The 21,310-nt window shown below is 40.1% G+C and overlaps 2 long non-coding RNA genes across 2 annotated transcripts; both read right to left on the reverse strand.

Annotated features, from left to right (window-relative positions):
* Window positions 1-12,874: 12,874 nt before the first annotated feature.
* Window positions 12,875-16,465, reverse strand: LOC144000839 (uncharacterized). Its single transcript, XR_013278291.1, has 2 exons — window positions 13,013-16,465; window positions 12,875-12,930 (listed from the first exon to the last, which is right to left on the reverse strand). It is a non-coding gene; the product is annotated as an uncharacterized LOC144000839 (long non-coding RNA).
* A 3,618-nt stretch (window positions 16,466-20,083) lies between these two features.
* LOC144001239 (uncharacterized) lies at window positions 20,084-20,562 on the reverse strand. Its single transcript, XR_013278415.1, has 2 exons — window positions 20,222-20,562; window positions 20,084-20,139 (listed from the first exon to the last, which is right to left on the reverse strand). It is a non-coding gene; the product is annotated as an uncharacterized LOC144001239 (long non-coding RNA).
* Window positions 20,563-21,310: the final 748 nt, after the last annotated feature.

Genomic DNA, 21,310 nt, shown 5'->3' on the forward strand with positions numbered 1-21,310 from the left:
CGCTGTATCGCGTATTTTTTTTTTAAGTGCATTTTTGCATATTTTTTTTACAGTAATATACCCATTTTATAAAATTTATGAAGGTTTGAACATTGTCAATGTTTGAACAAGAGAGAAATGTGAGAACATGTAAATGCCTTAATGAGAAAAGTGTATAAATTGTTTGGTCGGGGATTTTAGAACCTTAAAACATTTATAAGAGTTGTAAAACATAAAGCTAACTACTTTGCGGATTTCATTTATTTCGGGTATTTTTTGGAACCTAACCCCAGCGGAAAACGAGGGAACACTGTATTTTTATGTTGAGGTGGTGTTATCGGCAGCTGCTGAAAGTAACTAAAAAAGTAACTTTTAATCTAATTAGTTACTTTTAAAAATCAAGTAATCAGTAACGCAATTTAGTTACTTTTAAAACCAAGTAATCAGTAAAGTAACTAAGTTACTTTTTCAAGGTAACTGTGGCAACACTGCCTGCCACAAATGCGTGCTAAAAATGTTGTTTACCTTACATACAAGCTTCATAATTAAATATCCTGCATGAAATTGCCATTAGGAACTCGGATTACTTACTATTATTAATCAAATGTAATATTGATGGATCAGCCCAGACATTTTTGGTGATGTATTGGTACGAGAGTTGTGTGGTATTTTTTTATTTTATTTGATATTTATTTATTTATACACATTCATGAGAATGTCATTCATTGCGTAACAAATGGGAGGTGGAGTGCATCACGTTGTTACCGCGACTGGTAGACCACAAGGGGTGTAGAGAAGGAGGGGGTTAAGGTGGGTTTTGTGTGTGCATCTGATTATTGTTATATATTTAAATAAAATGCATTTTATGTTTTAGGAACAAAAAAGTAGGTCAGCTTTTTACTTACCTGAGTATTCAAATAAGATGCTTAGCTGTGTTGGTGACCACGTTTTTATAGCGCACTGGTAGCGCTCTGCGCTCCCAAACCGGAGACGTTGTTTGTGGCGTGGGTTTGATCCCCGCCTCCCCCATAAACAAACAAACAAAAAAATGTCATTATTCATTTGTCAAGTAAGACTTATGTTTAAGTGGGAATTTGCTGACATCATCCGGTAATATTTCACTCTTTCAATTCCTCTGCGAGACCATTTACTGTATATTCTTTGATGTTGCTGTTTTGGTTAGCAACAGCATTCAAATGGGCGCAGCAGTTAACTACTTAAGTGTGTGTGAACAAAACATCTACTGAGATATTTACAGTGACTGCAATTTGTTCCTGATGGTGAAAGGGAGGTGTCTATTTGAGGGAGGCCTTTATTTGTTTTAAGCAGAGTGAGCAGGGAAATGGATATTTCCCATTGGACAAAATTGTTTCCTTTGAGGTTGCACTGTACTTTAAACACAAATGTTCAAACACAATTTGTGAGTTTTCAAAAGTGCTTTTTGTCCTTCAAACAGCTTCAATCGTGGTGTGATTTTGTTAGCAGATGTTGGCTGAGAGCCATCGCTCTGGCTTTCACATTAAAGCCTGGCACATAAATACACCCACATATATATAAAAAAAAATGTGTTTGAGGCATACACACACACAAACGCAAACACACCCCGTTTAGTGCTTGTGTATTTTGGGTTGCATTAACACGAATCCGTTCATAAATATCATACTCAGTAATTGTGCACTTTAGGGGATGTTGTGCTGCGAAACGTATATATAAAACAAACCATTCTCCACTAGCGTCCGTCATGTTTTTCAACACTGGGTAAGAGGTGCATTCATATTTCATAATGCTTGCCATGCAAAAGATCACTAGAATTCTGTTAAGCAGGGTACACACATACTGACAACAGGGAAAGTTTGAGCCTTCAATCAGTTAAAGGGGAAGTCAAACCACCCGCTCAACAATTTTTTGACAATATGTTCTATGCAGGCCCGCTAGTCTAAATATGGCATTCTGATTAATATTGCGTGAGTGGAGTATGAGTAAAAGCAAAATCCAGCCGTTTTTATCCATCTCAGGGGGCAGCCATTTTGCCACTTGCTGTCGACTGAAGATGACATCACAGTTGCTCACGTCTCAGGTACAACCAATCACAGCTCAGCTTCAGAAAACAGCTCAGCTGTGATTGGCCACCCACTAAGATGGATACATTTCCCAGAGGGAGCCATCCTAAAGGGATCAATAAAGTCAAGTTTAAGTCTAAGTCTAAAAACGGGTGGATTTTGCTTCATAACTCATATTCTACAAATGTAATATTAACTCAATCATTCCCAGCCATTGTCACTGAAGCAACCCCCTTCACTCCCAGCTGTTTGGATTTTGACTGATTTTGCAAGGCCCGCAGAATATTGTGTTCTATTGCTATAAAAACGTGGAACTTAGCAAAAGAAAGATGAGAGTCTCTTCTTTCATGAGGAAAATTAGGAAAGAAAAAAAGTATATTTGTATCTGTTTCTGTTTTGCAGCAAATTGCATTAGAATATAGCTAAATTTAATCGAAATTTACATACCTGGTGAAAACACTGTCAAAAGACCTTGTTGCACTATGGCCCTAACTGATCTCTTATACTCTGCTGCCACCTGCTGGCTATTAACTACCATTGCTTTAAGCCACCTCTTTATGTCAGAAGCTGAATCAAAGCCTTCTGTATGCTCTTGCATAAAAAAATTATACATATGAAAAAGAAAACAGAGAAATACGTTTTTGGGAATGAAGGTCAAAGTAAAAACGTAAAAAACGTATTTACACGTTTTGGATATGAATTAAGATTAGTGAGGTCACATATAACATTGTCAACAAATGTTTATGGTTGACTTCCACTTTAAGGCTGATAAATTAATACTACATCAAACCTCACCAAGTTTTGATGCATATGATTTGATTCACTAACTAATGTATACAATAAACTTATATGTAGTGAGAACATTTCTACATATGTATTAATGTCCCGATGAAAGCAACTTGCCGGCTTTCTGAGGATGATTTAAAAAATTGATACATGTGTGCACGGCTTCATCAACAAAACATCGCCTGAAGCCTACTTTGGAGCCTGACACGTCCCAAATCTGTGTGATTTAGTAGATTAACAGTGACTAATCGTACAAGCAGCCACTCCTTGGCCCTCCGAAGAGCTCTTCAAACACCTCTCAAATGTCTCCAGAGGGCAAGTGCTTTGTGCCTCGCAGTCCAGCTCGGAGCTGCCGGGCCTCGGGAGGAGGTATTGAATCTCCTCCAGAGAAAATAAATAACGCCCTTGTCTGCAAGTGACCGGCGCTCGCTCCCAGACTTTTAAGGCGGCTCGTGTTACCGCTGCCTCTGACAGGAGTAGACAGGTTGCGTCTGAGAGAAATACCTTCCCGCATGATGACATCATGCGGTGGAGCAAAGCACGGAGAGGGCCAAGAGTGACTCCACTGCTGGGGCTCAATAATACTCAATCACAACCAGTTTGTTATGTTGCGTGATGTTATCCGCGAGAACGGGCCGTCTTATCTGATCTCAACCGTGACCGTACGTGTCGGCGAAGAAGACAGCGCGATTGTTTATGCGTATGTGAGAAAACATGACCTTAATTCCTCGGAAAGTACTGTTCTCCCCTTAACATGGGAGCCCTCCTCACTCCACTGAGTCTTCTTGATGAAGTAATAGTGTGATCTAACGAGGCAGACTCTATTGTGTGGGTTGGAATTAGCTGCCATCACCCAGCTCCCAGTGAGGGTGGTCTCCCCTGGGCGCTGTGGCTGACATTAAAAGGGATTTGTCTGTGAAGATCTGACTCTATTACCGCAGATAATGCCCCCACTAGACAAGCACGGAGATCACACAAGTGAAGTGTTTCCTCCTCGCGCACTTGTAATCGGGTGTATCTAAATTTGCCTCGTGTAGGCTTCATCTGCAATGCTCAAGAAGCATGTGGTTTAGTCACAAAGATGTTGTGATACTGTAGTTGCAGTCAAGAACAAAAAAATGAAGCAAAAAGTAGGGACAGCACCACCTGCTGGATGCTGAAGAGATCTCCCGCACAGAGAAAGCAGCAGAGGATCAGGCTCTCCCATGGAAATCTCATTAAATGGTGCTCAGCGCAATTCCACTTACAATTAAACGGAGTGAATGGGTTACTATGGTGCACATGAGTTTGCGGCTTGCAACAAAAACGAAAGACTGTCGAGTCATTTTTTCCAAAGATGGAGATGGCCCAAGGCACCTTCTGTTTTCAATGTTGCCTGTAACCAAGACACACTAAAGCTAGATTCATCAGATTTCCTATAAGGATAGGCATCTATTAACAATAGCAGTAATTCACTCATTCGTGTTGATCAAACTTTGAATCAATAGGGATCTACAATTACTAAGCTCGATATTGTTGATAACTCAAACTCTGAGCAAAAAACAAACAAAACAAAAAAACCTCGCTAGTTAAAAGTGCTAAATAGCGGCATCTAACTTCAAATACACGTTGTGCATATAACCAAAGTCTGCTCGCCTAATGATGACATAGTGCAAAACACCAGACTGCCTAACAAAACTGCCAATACATATTTGAATACAAGCTATGCAGCAAAACATGTAGACAAACAATGAAGCAATACTTACAGGCATATACTCGTCATCTTCAGCAAAAATGACTACTTATTGTAGTGTAGTGTGGGGTGATCAGATTTTCAAAATAAAAAAACAAAAAAAAACAAAAAAAACAGGCCATAACATTTATGCTGAAAATCAAATATTCAATAAATTCTCACCAATCACAAATCACAAATTTGGGTGCTAGTCAATCTGGTGATCAGTGGTTGTGTTATTGCTTCAGTTTAGGCTAAATGCTATCTTGGTTGACAGTTCAAAAGTGCTAAACAATACAATTCACTGGCTGTGCTGTTTATCTTGTGTCCATCCCGCATTGTAACATTGCAAGTATGCCACCAGAAAAGCTCAGCCTGTGTTGGGTCTGACCGGCGAATGAAGCATTAGGACTACATTTCCCATGATGCTTAGACACAGGAAGTAGTTCTAGTTCTGTTATCACAAAAACATGTCTGTGAACAATTAGATGCAGATGAGAATGAGAACGCAAATGTGAATGTGATAGTAAATAGGAAAGATTTTAAGAGTTAAATTCCTTATTAATAGGTCTGTTATATGAATCATAATGGCAACTGTGTGATTGGTATAAAAAAAAGGATGTCGTGACCGGACCTGTGTAGAAACGAGACAAATATTTGTGAACCTTTTATTTGTCGTATGTCAGTATTATAGTGCCCCTAGTGGCCAAAGTCCACTCACCAGAAGGAGCACAACATCAACGGGCATTGAAGCATGAAATCATTTTTAAAATTCTTTATATTGCACTTAAAGATGTTTTTTGCTGTATGTTTTCATTGTGTACAATACTGCAGTTTAAATAAAACACACACATTTTTTGTAGGACTGAAACTCAAAGTGGCTTTTAATGTCTAATGTTTAGTATTATGAATGTTTAGTTTTGTACTGATTTTATTATTGGAGTGATTTTATGTTTTGGACTTTTTTTAGCTTTTTTTTTTATTATTATTATTTTTTACTGAATTTATCATTGTCCTTGATTTTTTTTTTTTTTTTTTTTAACTTAGTGTGAAGCGTCTTGGAGTACCTTGAAAAGCGCTATACAAAAAATAGTATTACTGATCTCCTGGGCTCGGATGAGCTTCAAACCAGTCAAGTCAAGGTCCCTTGTGTTGAAGAAAGGGAAGGTGATTAGCAAATTCACCTTCTTACTCAGTAACATCAAAATACCATCACTCACTGAGGAACCCATGAAGAGTCTGGGAAAGGTATTCAACTACAGCCTGAGAGGTACAGCTTCCACACAAGCAACTAACCAAGATCTGGAGACCTGGCTGGCTGCAGTTGACAAATCAGGCCTCCCTGGCAAATTCAAGGCCTGCATATACCAGTATGGCATCCTAAGGCCAGACATCGTCCTGATGTCAGCGGCAGCCAAACAAGTAATCCTCATGGAGCTCACAGTGCCATGGGAAGATCGCATAGAGGAGGCCCACGAGAGGAAAAGGTGAAAATACACCGAATTAGTGGATGAGTACAGGAGAAATGGCTGGCAGGCAAGGTGCCAACCCATCGAAGTGGGGTGCCGAGGATTTGCGGGTCAATCCCTTTGCAGGTCCCTCAAGTTGGTCACCGATGCAGCAGAAGTGGCATCGAGGTGGCTGTGGATCAGGACAGGAGAGGCATGGCGAGTAGGGTAGCGCTACCTGGGCATAAGCTGAGGCCTGATCAACCTCGACTGGGTCGCCTGGGGGAGGGAGTCTGATAGTTGAAAGACCCGAAACCCCCCATGATCCCAGGTTACATCACTGATGATGTGCCCAGGGGCACCGTAAGGTGTATGTTATAACTGTTATAATAATAATAATAATTATTATTATTATGAGAGAGAGTCCACCTCACTAAAAAAGAAAGGCAGAAAACAGGACTGTCATGGCGCTTTTCCAACAAAGTGCACATTACTGATACTGCTCACTCCCCAGCCCCTCCCCCCATGTCATAAATGGCCTTTCAGCTGAACAAACACCTCAGTCGAGATGGACTCTGGACCTTGGTGACCACCGAGCTGTAAACCCACCCTCATGTTGCCACATTTGAGGGCGCAAACAAAAACACGAGTCATCCTTGCGTAAGATCCGGCCCCTACGTTATCAACACGTCCATGTCAGACCACCTGACCGTGGGCTCACCTCGTCTGCATATATTATTACTGTTTGGAATGTGTTGCCGGGCAACTGTCTCAAGCACTGGGAAACTCTGACAGGAAACCTCCTTGGCTGTATGGAAAATTAGATGCCATTACAGCGCGTGTTGGCGTGTGTTAGATAACTGAACAGGCTCCTTTCCTCTGCCTTTTGTGTACATTGTAAAACTGTACTTATCTTGTAAGTGTAATGCGGTGATTTTCCAAACAATCAACGGCTTAATCTGCGCGTGTTGGTTCATGAACTCTCAACAGATCCCTACTCATTACTATAAGCAGCCTTTTACTAATTAACACCCTCCCTTCTTATTTGTATTCGAGAGATGGCAAAGAAAGAGCCATTAGAGGACCGCTACACTGCTCACTGGGTCCTATCAATTTCCTGTTATTGTTGGCAGTTGAGCTGAAGCCCCAGTATCGATCCCTCACTGCAGGAGAAGATAAGGTGGGGACACGAGATGGATTCCGTATCTATTATCTAATGGAATTCCTCCTCCTAGAAAGGGCTATAGATTTTCTGCCATTGAGGCTGTGAAAATGTGTGTCCACGGGCTTTTGCTGCTTCCTCCCCGGTTTGTGAGTGCGAGTGTCCCCGCTCACGACGCCGCGTGATGCTTTTTTTTCCTAGGATGGATGAATGCGCAAAGCAGAGTGTGGCTGAAAGTGGCACCGAGGCTTTGCGGACTGGTGAAGCATTGAGGGGAAATGCACTCTATGAATGTAGATTGACCTGCCGCGTTTTAAATGGCCCACTCAAAGAACACACGGCGAGGCGCTCGTAGCGAGCGTTGCATCAAAACTGGACACCCAAAGTGGTGCCACAAAGAGGTCGTCCGGCGGACTCCAGAGTGAACAGAGCTGTATTATTTCATGCTTGTTGTACGGTAAACACACTTTCAAATAATTGAAAAATTGAGTGGTGCCTTGAGATACAAGTTTCCACCTTCCCAACAACAATGAAAAAAATGTTTGCTTGTTTTTTTTCAAGGGGAAGTCATCCTTAAAGGGATGCTTTACTTATTTAGCCATTTTCGGCAGTCAAACATTAATATTTTGCCTATAATAAATTTGATAATTTCATGATTTTTCATGTACAATTATTACCTTTAAAAACACATTTTGCAACTTGCTGTTGACTGAAAATGACATCACAAGGGCTCAGGTAACCAATCACAGCTCAGCTTGTGAATGTTACATGACCAAACCTAGAAAACAGGGTGTGTCTTTGTGATGCCCTTTTGCAGTCGACAGCAAGTTGCAAAATGTCTTTTTAAAGGTACTATTTGTACGTGAAAAATAATGAAAGTATCAAATTAATTGCAGACAAAATATTAACTTTTTATTGCTATAATGGGCTAACTAAGTGAAGTATCCATTTAAATATTTCTTGACAATAATGTTATATGTGACCTCACTAGCCTAAACATGACATTTGGATTAATATTACATTTGTAGAATAAGAGTTATGAAGCAGCTGTTTTTAATCCATCACTAGGGGCGGCCATTTTGCCACTTGCTGTCGACTGAAGATGACATCACAGTTGCTCAGGGCTCAGGCAACGACCAATCCCAGCTCACCTGTTTTCTGAAGCTGAGCTGTGATTGGTTGTTACCTGAACAACATTGTTGTCATCATTAGTTGACAGCAAGTGGCAAAATGGCCGCACCCTGAGATAGATAAAAACAGCTGGATTTTGCTGCTTAACTCATATTCCACTAACACAATATTAACAAGAATACCATATTAAGACCAGTGGGGCTTCAGAGAACATATAAAAAATAATAATTGGGTTGGCTTCCCCTTTAAATAAGAACACTATATTGTGCTTTATAAAAACATTCAGTATGACAAAATTGAAATAGAATTAAAAATAATTTGTCAAATTTTCTGATTCTGAAGTGTGCGCTTTTCCACCTAGGAGTATTACAGATTCACATGCAGGATACCATAGCAGTAATAGTCGTTCTTTACCGAGGATAAAGAATATATAACTGAATACTGTTATAACATTTGCCTACATGTGTTGTTGCATTGTTTGTGTTTCACTATCCATTGCTTAAAGAGCCACGTAGATGCTAATCATTCCAGATGGTATTTCCTATTTTGTGTTAGCATAAGCAATAAGCTAGCATAGTAAAGGCAAAGCTATTTGGTTGTATTAAATAGGGATAGAGGATTGATTGATACCCGTGCTTATCTTAAAGTATTGGTGCAAATTGCTACTTGTTGTGAAATGAGAAAAGCCACTGCCAACATAGAGCGCTCGAATCTTGATTTGTGCCCAGTAGTCAAAGCAAAAAACTATTTTAGAAAAATTTGTGATTTGGGTCACTCACTGTATAGACGAACAAGCATTCATGCTCACATTTACAACTTTAGACGTCTTAAACAAACCGAATATTAGATGTTTGGAATGTGGGAGGCAACCTGAACACAGCAAACCAATCCCAAATTTTCCTATTTGCGATTTATTTAGGGAACCAATTAGCCGATTTTTACATAACAGCCAAAAGAATGGAAGCTGATGGCACATATAATGAAAAAGAATGCAATGAGAGAGTCAAGTGCTCTTTAGTGTTGATAACAGCAAAGTCAGGTATTAATTACCTGTAGGTGAGAATCAGAGAAAATGTCAAGTTCACTTTTTATAATAATAATAAAAAAATGTCATTAAAACAACTTTACATCACAAATTGGATCCTAAAGGCAGAGGTTAAAACGAGCTACCTGATGAATCAATAATAAAATATGGGTGAAAAGGGTGATGCTGGAGTTGTTTTTCACAACCTAGCAAACCACATTTTAGTATCATTAGCCTTCTGTTGCAGCGGTTTCTAAAGCAAAAAAAATAAAATAAATTGAAATAGGTTGCAGCTATGATACAATTGCTGTTCTGTCAGCTCTCTTTTGTTCCCGTGGCCCGGACGCTGGCCTTTATCAGCGCATCAGATAAATTGTGCAGATCATCCTCCTCCTTAATTACAAACAGGCACCGGCTGACCTGCTGCTGATAGCGGCTCTGATGCTCATTTTCTGACCACCTAAGGACATTAGGGAGAATTTAATCCCCGCAAACAGACACCACACATTGGTAATGAGGGAGATTCTACAGGCCGAACGTCTTTATTACCCCGTGTAGCTGCATAATAGTTCTGGATGTAGGAATAGGTCCTTGATTGTTTAAAATGAGGCTACAGTACATTCATTAATGTTTGTAGATAGCACAATATAAGTTAAAATGTCTTCAATTGTAGTTTTCGACACTGGCACTTGCACCTCAAATCAAGTTCCCCAATTGAAATGCCATCAATTTGTTCCAACTATGGGTTTGAATTGCACCGCATCAATACACCACGTCGAGTCTCTCACTAACCTCTACGAACACAATACTGAAGTCATAATTGCAGTAGAAAGGTATGTATGAAAAACACACACCCTCCGTCGTCATGGTAACGAAATCCATACTCTGCAATGGTTCTGCAGTCGAGGATGCCGATGCCGTGACCAGTCGTTCATTTACATTTTAATGAGAAAGGACGCCACCCACTTCACATCAAAAAAAAAAAAAAAAAAAAATGATTTGGCTACATCCCAGAAAGCTTCAATAACGGTGCAACAATTGTGCTGCAATTAATGTAATTGTAAGAGAATGTCACAAGCATGATATTAATACTCTTGGTAATTGTTATAAATTGTGAAATATATATATATATATATATATATATATATATATATATATATATATCAAAGCTCACGATACTGTATAAAAACTCACGATATTAAATAAAATAAAAATGCTCATATGGGGGAAATAATAATAAATAATAATAACAAAAAAACTAACTAAAATGAAAAATTCCAAAACTATAATAACCCTACTGCCATATTACAAATAAATTGGTTTATATACTGGAGCATTTTTCTAAATATGCAAAAGCACAAATAAATTATTTGTACAATTTTTAAGACTAAACACAATTTGGCCCTTGAGTCCTTCTGATTTTTTGTATGTGGCCCTCAAATGAAAAAGTGTGGACACGCCTGCTTTGCATACTGTAATTACAATTACATTTAAAATCAGTTTGAAACAGTGTTAGACATTTAAAACATAGTAAATAAATATAAAATAGCTGTCTAAAATTACTAAAAGAGCATACAGTGCAAGAACAAAATTTTTGAAAATATGATTTTAAAAATACTCTATATTCACTCTGATCATTAAGTATACTAGCAAATCAGGAGACTGAAGGGGATAAAAGAATTTTAATGGTGATTTTTTTATTTTTTATTTTTGTATTATACACGTGTGCGTGTTATTCACGGCATTTTACGGTAGCTCATTATCCACCATTTGTAACATCAAAACATCATATATTTGTCCTGTTGTTAATTTTTACAATGGTTCCTCGATTAACAATTACATTTTTAATGCCCTTCCTGATGTACATAAAACAGAGTGTACGTTTGAATCAGTATGCACATCACATGTGCAGGCACCTGCTTTACAAGACACACAGATCCACCGCGCTATTTACCCGATATATAACAGCAGGTGGCAGGGAAATGGCCTTCCTGTTTGCATCTGCATCCATTTACTTTCACCCAAAACCCAGAGACATAAGTTCCCTGTAATGGAGAAGGCGATACAGCCTTAAACGAATGTCATCAGCAATTAGAGGCTGCTGTAATAGCGTCAAACATAGCGGCCACGGCGCAGACGGGTCAGGAGTTGGCCATGTATCACCGGGATTACATCCACTCGGCGCAGGAGCCGGTTTGACGCTCCCAGCCAAGGACGTCTCAAGGGCAGCCAGACCGGGAGAGGACGAGCGCACACACAGTGTGCGAGCGGCAGCTACATAAAAGAGCAGGTGATTAATGTGCATATGGCGAGGCCTAACAAAGTGATACCACGGCAACAAGGGCTTGGATCGTTCCCCGGAGGGAAGCGCACTACATCTTGTTGTCCTTCATCCACATCTTTGGTTGGTACTCTGATCATTGAGGGCTGTTTGGTGGAACATTAGTGGCCTTTTGATTTGGAGTTTAGAGGTACATCATGGAAGGGATAAAAGTGAGGATGTACTGATACAGTAGAACTTCTAAATTCAAACTCACCTAAAGGACATTTAAATTTGAAGGGGAAAAAAATCCTCTTTTGATCATAAAATGACTACCACTTGTAGCAGTTTAACTTTTGCTTTGGCTTTTTGTGAAACTTTGGCCTACCTCATGAGGGCATCAGTGGATTTATTGCATGCATGAATGCTGTTCAGCAACTTATGCTGTTTCTAGCCTTTATTATTTCAGGTACTTTTTAATTCTCCACACTTTTTTGCCATGCAATAACTCCCACATAATACTTCCGATTTACACCGTTCAAATTTGTTTAAAAAATTCACACCTCCCGGGGAATATAGCGTTTGACTCCACATTACTAGTATTCGCACAATTTTCAATGGCACTGACATTGAGGTCGCAGGTTCGAATCCCACTTCTGACTACATTGCAAATATATCCATGGCCATTATGCTAAGTGATATACATGTATACCAACAGACTATCATATCAGGACATGGATTATAATTTCACTGAAATGATTTAAGCGCATGCATTCAAATCTTAGCATTCAGCTTTTCAGCATTCCCACACAATTTCTGTAGAAATTGCACTTTGTCTAGTTCTTCCATCCATCCATCCATCCATCCATCAATTTTCTTGACCGCTTACTTGTGGGGGGTGCTGGAGCCTATCTCCGTTGGCTTCGAGCAGAAGGCGGAGTACACCCTGAACTGGTCGCCAGCCAAACACAGGGCACACTGAGACAAACAACCGTCCACGCTCACAATCACACCTGGGACAATGCAGAGCGTTCAATTAATCTGCCAAGCATGTCTTTGGAATGTGGGAGGAGACCGGAGCACCCAGAGAAGAGCCACGCGGGCACGGGGAGAACATGCAAACTCCACCCAGGAAGGCCGATGCCTGGACTCGAACCTGTGTCCTCAGTACTAGGAGGTGGACGTGCCTTTGTCTAGTTGTGAAGCATTATTCCGATTCTTTAGTTCACTTTTGGTCCTCACTTCTTTGGCCACATACAACGTCCAATTTACACCATTTATGCCGTTTTGTTCACAAATCGGAGACACAAGAGTTCTTTGCACTGATGTTTACTGTGGGCCTTGCTTTTATCACAGACACACCGTAGAACTGGTGAGACAAATGTACAATAAAATAAACTTAGCTTTACAAAACATCGACAATATAAAATACAAATACAAAATATACATACCACTTTGGCCTGCTAGTGAACAAACGGGTACTTGTGTAACTTAAATATCTTCACTTGAGCTCTACAAATGTCGCGACGTAGCGCTGCTGTGGCTGTATCGGACTACAGTCTTGCTATGCTAACGAAAACAGGAAGTGACCTAATCGTGCTCTAAAGTCAAACATAAAATTTACCATTTTAATTTACTTACAAACTAATTATTAACAAGAATATAGTCCTACTAAGCATACAAAAATAATAGGAAAATAAAAACAATGCACCTAAACAAATAAGTTTGCGCACCATAGTAAGCTTCTATTACAATTATTGAAACACCAGCTCCTCCTACTGGCGAAACACAAACCCGCAACTGGTTCAACCGTTACACTCCCACCATCACACTACTGCTTCAGTGTGTGTGATCCTAAATAAATGTTAACATACATTTGAACTTAATAAACAACAATGAACATTATAATCATTTCTAAGCTTCTAGCAAAAGTATAGTCTTATGTATTGGTCTATCTAAAACAGTCTTGGTTGCTTTCTCGCGAGTTGAGTCGCCGATGAGAAGCTTGACCTTTCTGACCCTGCCATCAGCTCCGGGTGTGACTTCTATGACCTTGGCGAGTTTCCATTGGTTCCTAGGAACACAATCTTCTTGTAGAAGAACAATATCATTGATCTTCATGTTTCTTCGGTTCTTGTTCCATTTATTTCTCTGTTGCAGGTTTAACAGATATTCCTTTCTCCATCTGGTCCAAAAGACATTCGCCAAATACTGCACTCTTTTCCATCGCTTCTGCAGGTAGAGATCTTCTCTGACGAATTCTCCAGGTGGTGGCGATATCACTGTGGACTTCATTGTCAAAATATGATTTGGTGTGAGCGGCTCTGGTCCGACAGGATCGTTAAGGCACTCAACAGTTAGTGGACGACTATTCACGATTGCCATCGTTTCATACATGAAGGTTCTCAATGATGAAGTGTCCAATCTTGCAGCTGACTCATCCAGAATGGCTCTCAAAACATTTCTTACTGTCCGAATCTGTCTCTCCCAGACTCCTCCCATGTGGCTTGATGCAGGTGGGTTGAAAATGAAGCTTATACCAAGCTCTTTGACTTTCTCTTGAGTTGTTTGTGTCAGAAGCTCATTTCTTGCACCGATGAAATTAGTGCCTTGATCACAATGCAGTTGACTCACGTTGCCACGTATTGCAATGAAACAACGAAGTGCATTGAGAAAACAGTCTGTACTGAGATCATCCAAAACCTCAATATGAATGGCTCTCGAACACATACATGTAAACAAGAGTCCATATTTCTTTAATTCTTTCCTCCCTTCTTTTATGCAGAATGGTCCAAAACAATCCATACCGCTGTACGTGAATGGAGGGGTAGCTTCCAGTCTTTCACATGGCAGATCGCCCATCTTTTGTTCTTGATTGTACTTCCTGTATCTTCTGCATTTGACACATTTGTATATGAATGATGAAACTTGCGCACTGCATCCAATTATCCATATGCCATTAGCACGAATTTCATTGACTGTCATTCCTCTACCTTGGTGATGTATCTTCTCATGAAAATGTTTGATGAGCAAGCGTGAGATGTGATGCTCTTTTGGCATGATAGCTGGATGTTTGATGTTGGGATGGAGCGATGCTTTTGTTAGTCTGCCTCCCACCCTCAGGATATCATGCTTGTCAAGGAATGGACTTAACTGGTTCAACTTGGAGTGTGATGACTTGACTTCCTTTTTGTCTTTGAGTGACTTGATTTCTTGACTGAATGCTCCTTGTTGGACTGTGCGAATGATGAACTCCTCTGCTTCTTTTCTTTCTTCTAATGTCGTACTTTCATTAGACATTTCTTTTGCATTCTTTACATACTTGACACGTCGTCTTAATCTTGCTATTGCTTTCACAGCTCTTGTCCAATCTGAGAACTTTTGCAGACGTTCTGGGACAGATTTCTCTTCCTTTACTTGGACAGTGAAAACATGTGTGGCTTTGACCTCTGGGTCTTCAGTGCTAATCTCTTTCACTTGGACATCATCTTTTGGCAGTTCTTTTTGCCATAAGAAACATGGGCCAGTGAACCAGTTGGACTCCACTAATTCCTTTGTCATGATTCCACGTGATGCGTGATCTGCGGGATTTTGTTCAGAGGCAACATGTCGCCATTGACTTGGTTCTGTGCTTGATCTGATCTGCTGTATTCTGTTAGCGACGAATACATGAAATCGTCTTGCATCATTATTGATGTAACCAAGGACGACTTTGGAGTCAGTCCAGTAGTATTCTTGAATGTCTTGGATTTCCAACTCTCTCTTCAGAAAGCTAGCGGTTCTTGCAGCTGTTACTGCTGCTGAAAGCTCCAATCTTGGGATCGTTGTCACTTTAGTAGGAGCAACTCTTGCTTTCCCCATTACAAGGGTACAGTAAACTTCTCCAGACTTCGTCACTGTTCTTAGGTACGAGCACACACCATACCCGGATACACTGGCATCCGAAAAGCTGTGTAACTCATACTGTTGCACTTGTTTGAATGTTGTTGGAACATAACAACGTTGCATCTTGATAGTAGACAGGTCCAGAAGGTCTCTAAGCCAAGCTTCCCATTGAGGTTTGATGTCTTCGGGAAGTGGCTCGTCCCAATCCAGCTTTTCCTGACACATTCTTTGGATGATTCTTTTGCCGACGAGAATGAATGGGGCAACAATTCCGAGTGGGTCGAATATTGAGGCCACTGTGGAAAGCACTCCTCTTCTCGTGAAGGGGTTGTTCTTTACAACAACTCTGAAGCTAAATGTGTCTGAGGTTACACACCATTGGACTCCTAAAGCCCTTTCCATCTTCGGCTCTCCCAAAGCTAGATCCAGGTCAGTTGTTCCTGACGCACATTCTTCTGTTGGAATAGTGGCAATCACGTCTTCGCTGTTGCTAATAAACTTGTGCAGGTGCAGCTTTCCTGTGTCACATAGCTCTCGGGCTTCTTTTACAAGCTGAATAGCTTCTTGTTCAGAGTCCACACTTAACAAACCATCATCAACGTAGAAGTTGCGTTGAATGAACTTCACAGTGGCTTGACTGAACTTATTTTCTCCTTGAGCAGCTAGATGCTTCAATCCAAAGTTTGCGCATCCAGGCGAGGATGCTGCGCCAAACAAATGGACTCTCATGCGAAACACTGATGGTGGCCTTTCCATGTTACCGTCCTCCCACCATAGGAATCTGAGGTAATCTTGGTCTTGCGGGGCAACATGAAATTGATGGAACATACGCTCGATGTCGCACATGATAGCCACATGTCCTTTCCGGAAGCGACACAGAACTCCAATGAGCGTGTTTGTGAGATCTGGTCCCGACAGGAGATGTTCGTTCAGAGATGTATTCTGAAACTTTGCCGAGGCATCGAAGACAACACGTATCTTATTTGGCTTTTGCGGATGGTAGATGCCATGATGAGGTATGTACCATGCTGGTCGGTTGTTTAGCTCAGCTTCTGGTACTTTCTCAGCATCACCTCTCTGTATGATGTCTTGCATGAATGCCACGTAATCTTTCAAGTAGCGCTCATCTTTCCTGAGACGCCTCTCCAGACACTTGAGTCTGTGTTCTGCGCAAATTTTGTTATTTGGCAATTCAGGTTTTTCTTCCTTGAAGGGTAGCGGCATTTCTAAGTGACCGTTTTGCTTTTGTTTGATACCTTCTTTTACTTTAGCCAGAAATGACATGTCTTCTTGTGACATTGACTTTTCTTCAACACTTCTTTCAACAAAGTCCATTTCCAACACTTTAACTATTTCAGCAGGAGTGACTTCTTTGACTTTGTTTCTGTAAACAAAGTGCACTTCATCTTTGAGCTTATGACTTGTTTCAATAGCTGGCATGACTTCTTTCACAACAACATGATGACTTACTCCAATTTCATCATCATCTGCACTTTCGGTATCACTGTAGCCGATGATGCTCCAACCAAGCAGGGATTTCTGTGCAAATGGCTGGTCTCTTTCACCACTGATGACCTCTAGTGGCAGTAAAGCTTGAGGACAATTATATCCGATCAGTAAGCCTACTTCACAGTCAAGATTGGGTGCCATCTCCCTTGTGAGATGTTTCAGATGGGGCCAATTCTCTGCCGTTTTTCTTGTGGGAATATGTGATCTATTGGCAGGAATATAGTCTCGCGTATAAGTTGTTGGCAACTTGATTCTTGTTTTAGAGTTCATGCCCCTTACTTGTAAGTCCTTCACTTTGTGGCTTGACACGATCTTTGTTTTGGAAGTCATCGTGGAAATCTTGAGTTTGACTGGCTCAGACTTTGTGTTTAATGTCTCAGCTGTGTCCTTTAAGATGAAAGTGGTGTCACTTTGTGTATCAAGCAACGCATACACAAGCCTTTCTTTCTTTGGTTCATTCACGGTTGATACATAGACTGGAATAACCGAAGAAGTACAACTTTGTAACTTTTGTTGCACCACTCTGTTTGATATAACTTGTGTGGATTCTTCTTCTTGTGTTTCAGACACAACTTCTGTTTCCTGATTTGTATTGGATCTTTCTTGATTATTCTTTGGTCTTCGTTCTTTGTCTCTTTTCTCTCTGTCTTGATGTAGACAAGTTGGATGAGACTTTTGACATTTCTCACAAACACTTCTGGAAGTACAGTTTTTGGAGATATGACCGGATTTGAGGCAACCAAAACACAGTTTTTCAGACTGCACAAACTTGACTCTTTCTTCAACTGACTTTTCCAGGATCCTTCGACATTTGTGAATTGTGTGACCAGGTTTCTTACAAAACAGACATGTGACGTTTGCCTTTTCGTTGGAGCTTGTGCTGAATGTTTTAGCATTCGGCATGTTGTTCTTCTTTTGCTTGTCTTTGATCTGAAACTTTTCTGGTTCAGTTGACTTCATTGCATGCAGTGAAGTGATTGGATTGCATGCAATTCTTGCTTCTTTATTCAGAAATTTGACAAAATAACTGAAATTGGGGAACATTTTGTTGTCATCTTGGAATTCAGTTACTTTTCTGTTCCAGCGTGCGCTTAGCCAATCAGGTAGCTTTGCTGCTATTCTCTGATTTTCTACGCAGTCATTTAACACTTGTAAACCTTGGACATACTGCATGGCTGATTCAACACTGCTTAGGAAATCTGCAAACTCACGCAGATCTTTGCTGTCTTTGGTGCTGATTTTATGCCACGACTGAATTTTGTCTCGAAAAGACTTGCCAATCACAAATGGATCGCCAAACCTGTCATCGAGAATTTTCCAGGCAGCAGAATAGGCTGTGAGTGTTCCAGCAAAAAAGTGTCCTTCAATGGCCTTCTTCGCTGAACCTCCAACATATTTTCTTAGGAAGAATAGTTTCTCTTGAATTGGCAGATTTTTTCGATCAACTAATGTTTGAAAAGACAACTTCCAATCATTAAACTGCAGTGGGTCACCTGTGAAGATTTCAGGCTCCGGTATTGGTATTCTGTTTGCTGTGATTGCTTCAGCCAGTGTCTTGACAAGGTCAATGGAGGTTGCTTCATTTGCAGTTGAGGTCGATGTTTGATGCACCGATGCTTGGTGAGGTAAAGAGTGTTGACTTGTGAGAGCTGCAACTTGAGAAGGGACAAATGGTTTACAATGCACATTTAGCATGCTTGGTTGTGGAAGGAAACCATCTTGCTTGACTTCAGAATTGATAATAGGAGGCTTTTCTTCATTTTCACTGCTTAGACTTTCAGCATACACCCTTAATCTTGCTTGTGCGGCATTATGCTTTTGCATTTCTTTTAATAGTTCCACTTCTTTTCTCTTCTCCTCCAACTTAGCCTTTATTGTAGTGCTCTCTGTTAGAAATTGAGCTCTTTTCCTTGCATCTTCAACTTCAAGTTCTCTTATTTCTTCCTCACATTGATGCTGTGTTTTCATTATTTTAATAACTTCTTCTGAAGCTGCTACTTCAGCCTCAGCTTGTTTTTGGTGTAGTGTAGCTACAGCTGACTGTTGGGACAATCTAGACATGGACTTTGACTTGTACGTCATTCTTGAGGAAATGCTAGAAGAGCTGCTTTCAAACACTGACTCTGAGTCAGGCCAGGGAATGCTATCTGGATCACCATTTTCTTCCAAAAGACATTGAGCCTTTAAATTGGCAGCTTCACTGATGGCCCAGCACACATCACATTTTCTTCTTATTTCGTTATCAGGAATGTCAATGTTTCTGATTTCATCATAAGTGTTACAGATGTCAGTCATTATAGCACGTATGCCACTCACAGCTTCCGGAATCAAATCAGTGTCCATGTATTTTATCATTCTCTTGAAATTGTTAATTTGGTATTTCCATTTCTTATAGATTCGCTCAAACTGCTTTACCAAATCATTTAATTTTGCTTCTTGTAAGGATTTTCCTTTTTCAGTGAGTGTGCGTGTACGCTGGCTTCTTCGTAGAGTTTCAGACTGTGTGGGATCAGTGGATATTGCGGGCTGAGTAGTTTCTTCTCCATTTGCCTGCTTTTCTGTATCCTGTCCTTTATTTTCATCATGTAGATCGAGCTCCGCACTCCTTTCTTCAGTGGGCTGCATTGTAACCTTCTTGTCATCTGCCATTTTGTCTTGTTTTAGCTTTTAAACATTCACTAACTTCTTATCTTACTGATGAATGTGCAGATTTTTTGTCTTGAAATGTCACAGTTGGCTCTTGAATGCAATTGAGGCTTTAACATCAGTTCACAAGTACTTGTGCTACTTCCAAGACACGACTTTTGTGCTTACTTGATTAGCTTTTACTTGTTAACTTGCTACTTGACTTGCTCAATGCATTTTCCAAGCGTGTGATACTTCCCTTGCACGTGAGTAGCCAACGTCGCCTTCTCCGTGATAGATGTCTACTTTCTCCAGCGCAAAAGTGATCTTCTTCCACTGGCGCAGAAACGTGTTCTACTTCCTCCAGCAGAAAGTGTTCTACTGCCTCCAGCAGAAAGTGTTCTACTGCCTCCAGCAGAAAGTGTTCTACTATACCCGTTTGTTCACTAGCAGGCCAAAGTGTTCTACTATGCCGTTTTGTTCACAAATCGGAGACACAAGAGTTCTTTGCACTGATGTTTACTGTGGGCCTTGCTTTTATCACAGACACACCGTAGAACTGGTGAGACAAATGTACAATAAAATAAACTTAGCTTTACAAAACATCGACAATATAAAATACAAATACAAAATATACATACCACTTTGGCCTGCTAGTGAACAAACGGGTACTTGTGTAACTTAAATATCTTCACTTGAGCTCTACAAATGTCGCGACGTAGCGCTGCTGTGGCTGTATCGGACTACTGTCTTGCTATGCTAACGAAAACAGGAAGTGACCTAATCGTGCTCTAAAGTCAAACATAAAATTTACCATTTTAATTTACTTACAAACTAATTATTAACAAGAATATAGTCCTACTAAGCATACAAAAATAATAGGAAAATAAAAACAATGCACCTAAACAAATAAGTTTGCGCACCATAGTAAGCTTCTATTACAATTATTGAAACACCAGCTCCTCCTACTGGCGAAACACAAACCCGCAACTGGTTCAACCGTTACACCATTCCAATTTCAATTTGCTCAAGACATTTACGCCACCGGGGCTCGTATTTTTGTGGATATTTTAAGACGCTGTTGGCAATGAATGAGCACATGTACTCTTGCATTTCAGTTACAGACTTTCCTGGCTTTGCTTTCTTGCCTCACGTACATATCGTTAAGCCACTAAGACTTTAGATTGGTCAGTCATTAATAAAAAAAAAAAAAAAAGTGGAGACTAACCTACTAATAGTATCAATTTATGCCAAAAATATGAAAATCGACCAAATTTGCACGTAGGAGGTTTCGGACATCAGTGATGCAAAATTATGTATTGGCCTTCTTAAAATAATTGCTCAAGTCATTTTTTCAGATTTTTCAAGAAACAAAAAATTGAACCATTTGCATCATGCGGAGATGAATTAGACAAAAAAAAAAAAAAAAAGACAGGCAATTATTTTAAGAGGGTAATGATATAGTTGTGTATTACTGTGAAACAAAGGTGGGTGATAGGTTTGTAGTAAAACATTTGTAGTGTTGTTTTTCTATTAATTTCAGTTGCCTTATTTTTACACAAAAAAACAAAACGTTAAAAGAAGAATTTCCTGTATAAAGGTTTTATGATGGCGCCAGAACTGGAATGGATTAATTCAAAACTGAGACAGAGACCAACATTACAGTAAACAAATCTTTTTCTAACAGTAAATAAATAACTCTATGGGGATAGGGTTAGAAAGGACCAAAT

This window comes from Festucalex cinctus, chromosome 14 (genome assembly GCF_051991245.1).
Source record: "Festucalex cinctus isolate MCC-2025b chromosome 14, RoL_Fcin_1.0, whole genome shotgun sequence".
NCBI lineage: Eukaryota > Metazoa > Chordata > Actinopteri > Syngnathiformes > Syngnathidae > Festucalex > Festucalex cinctus.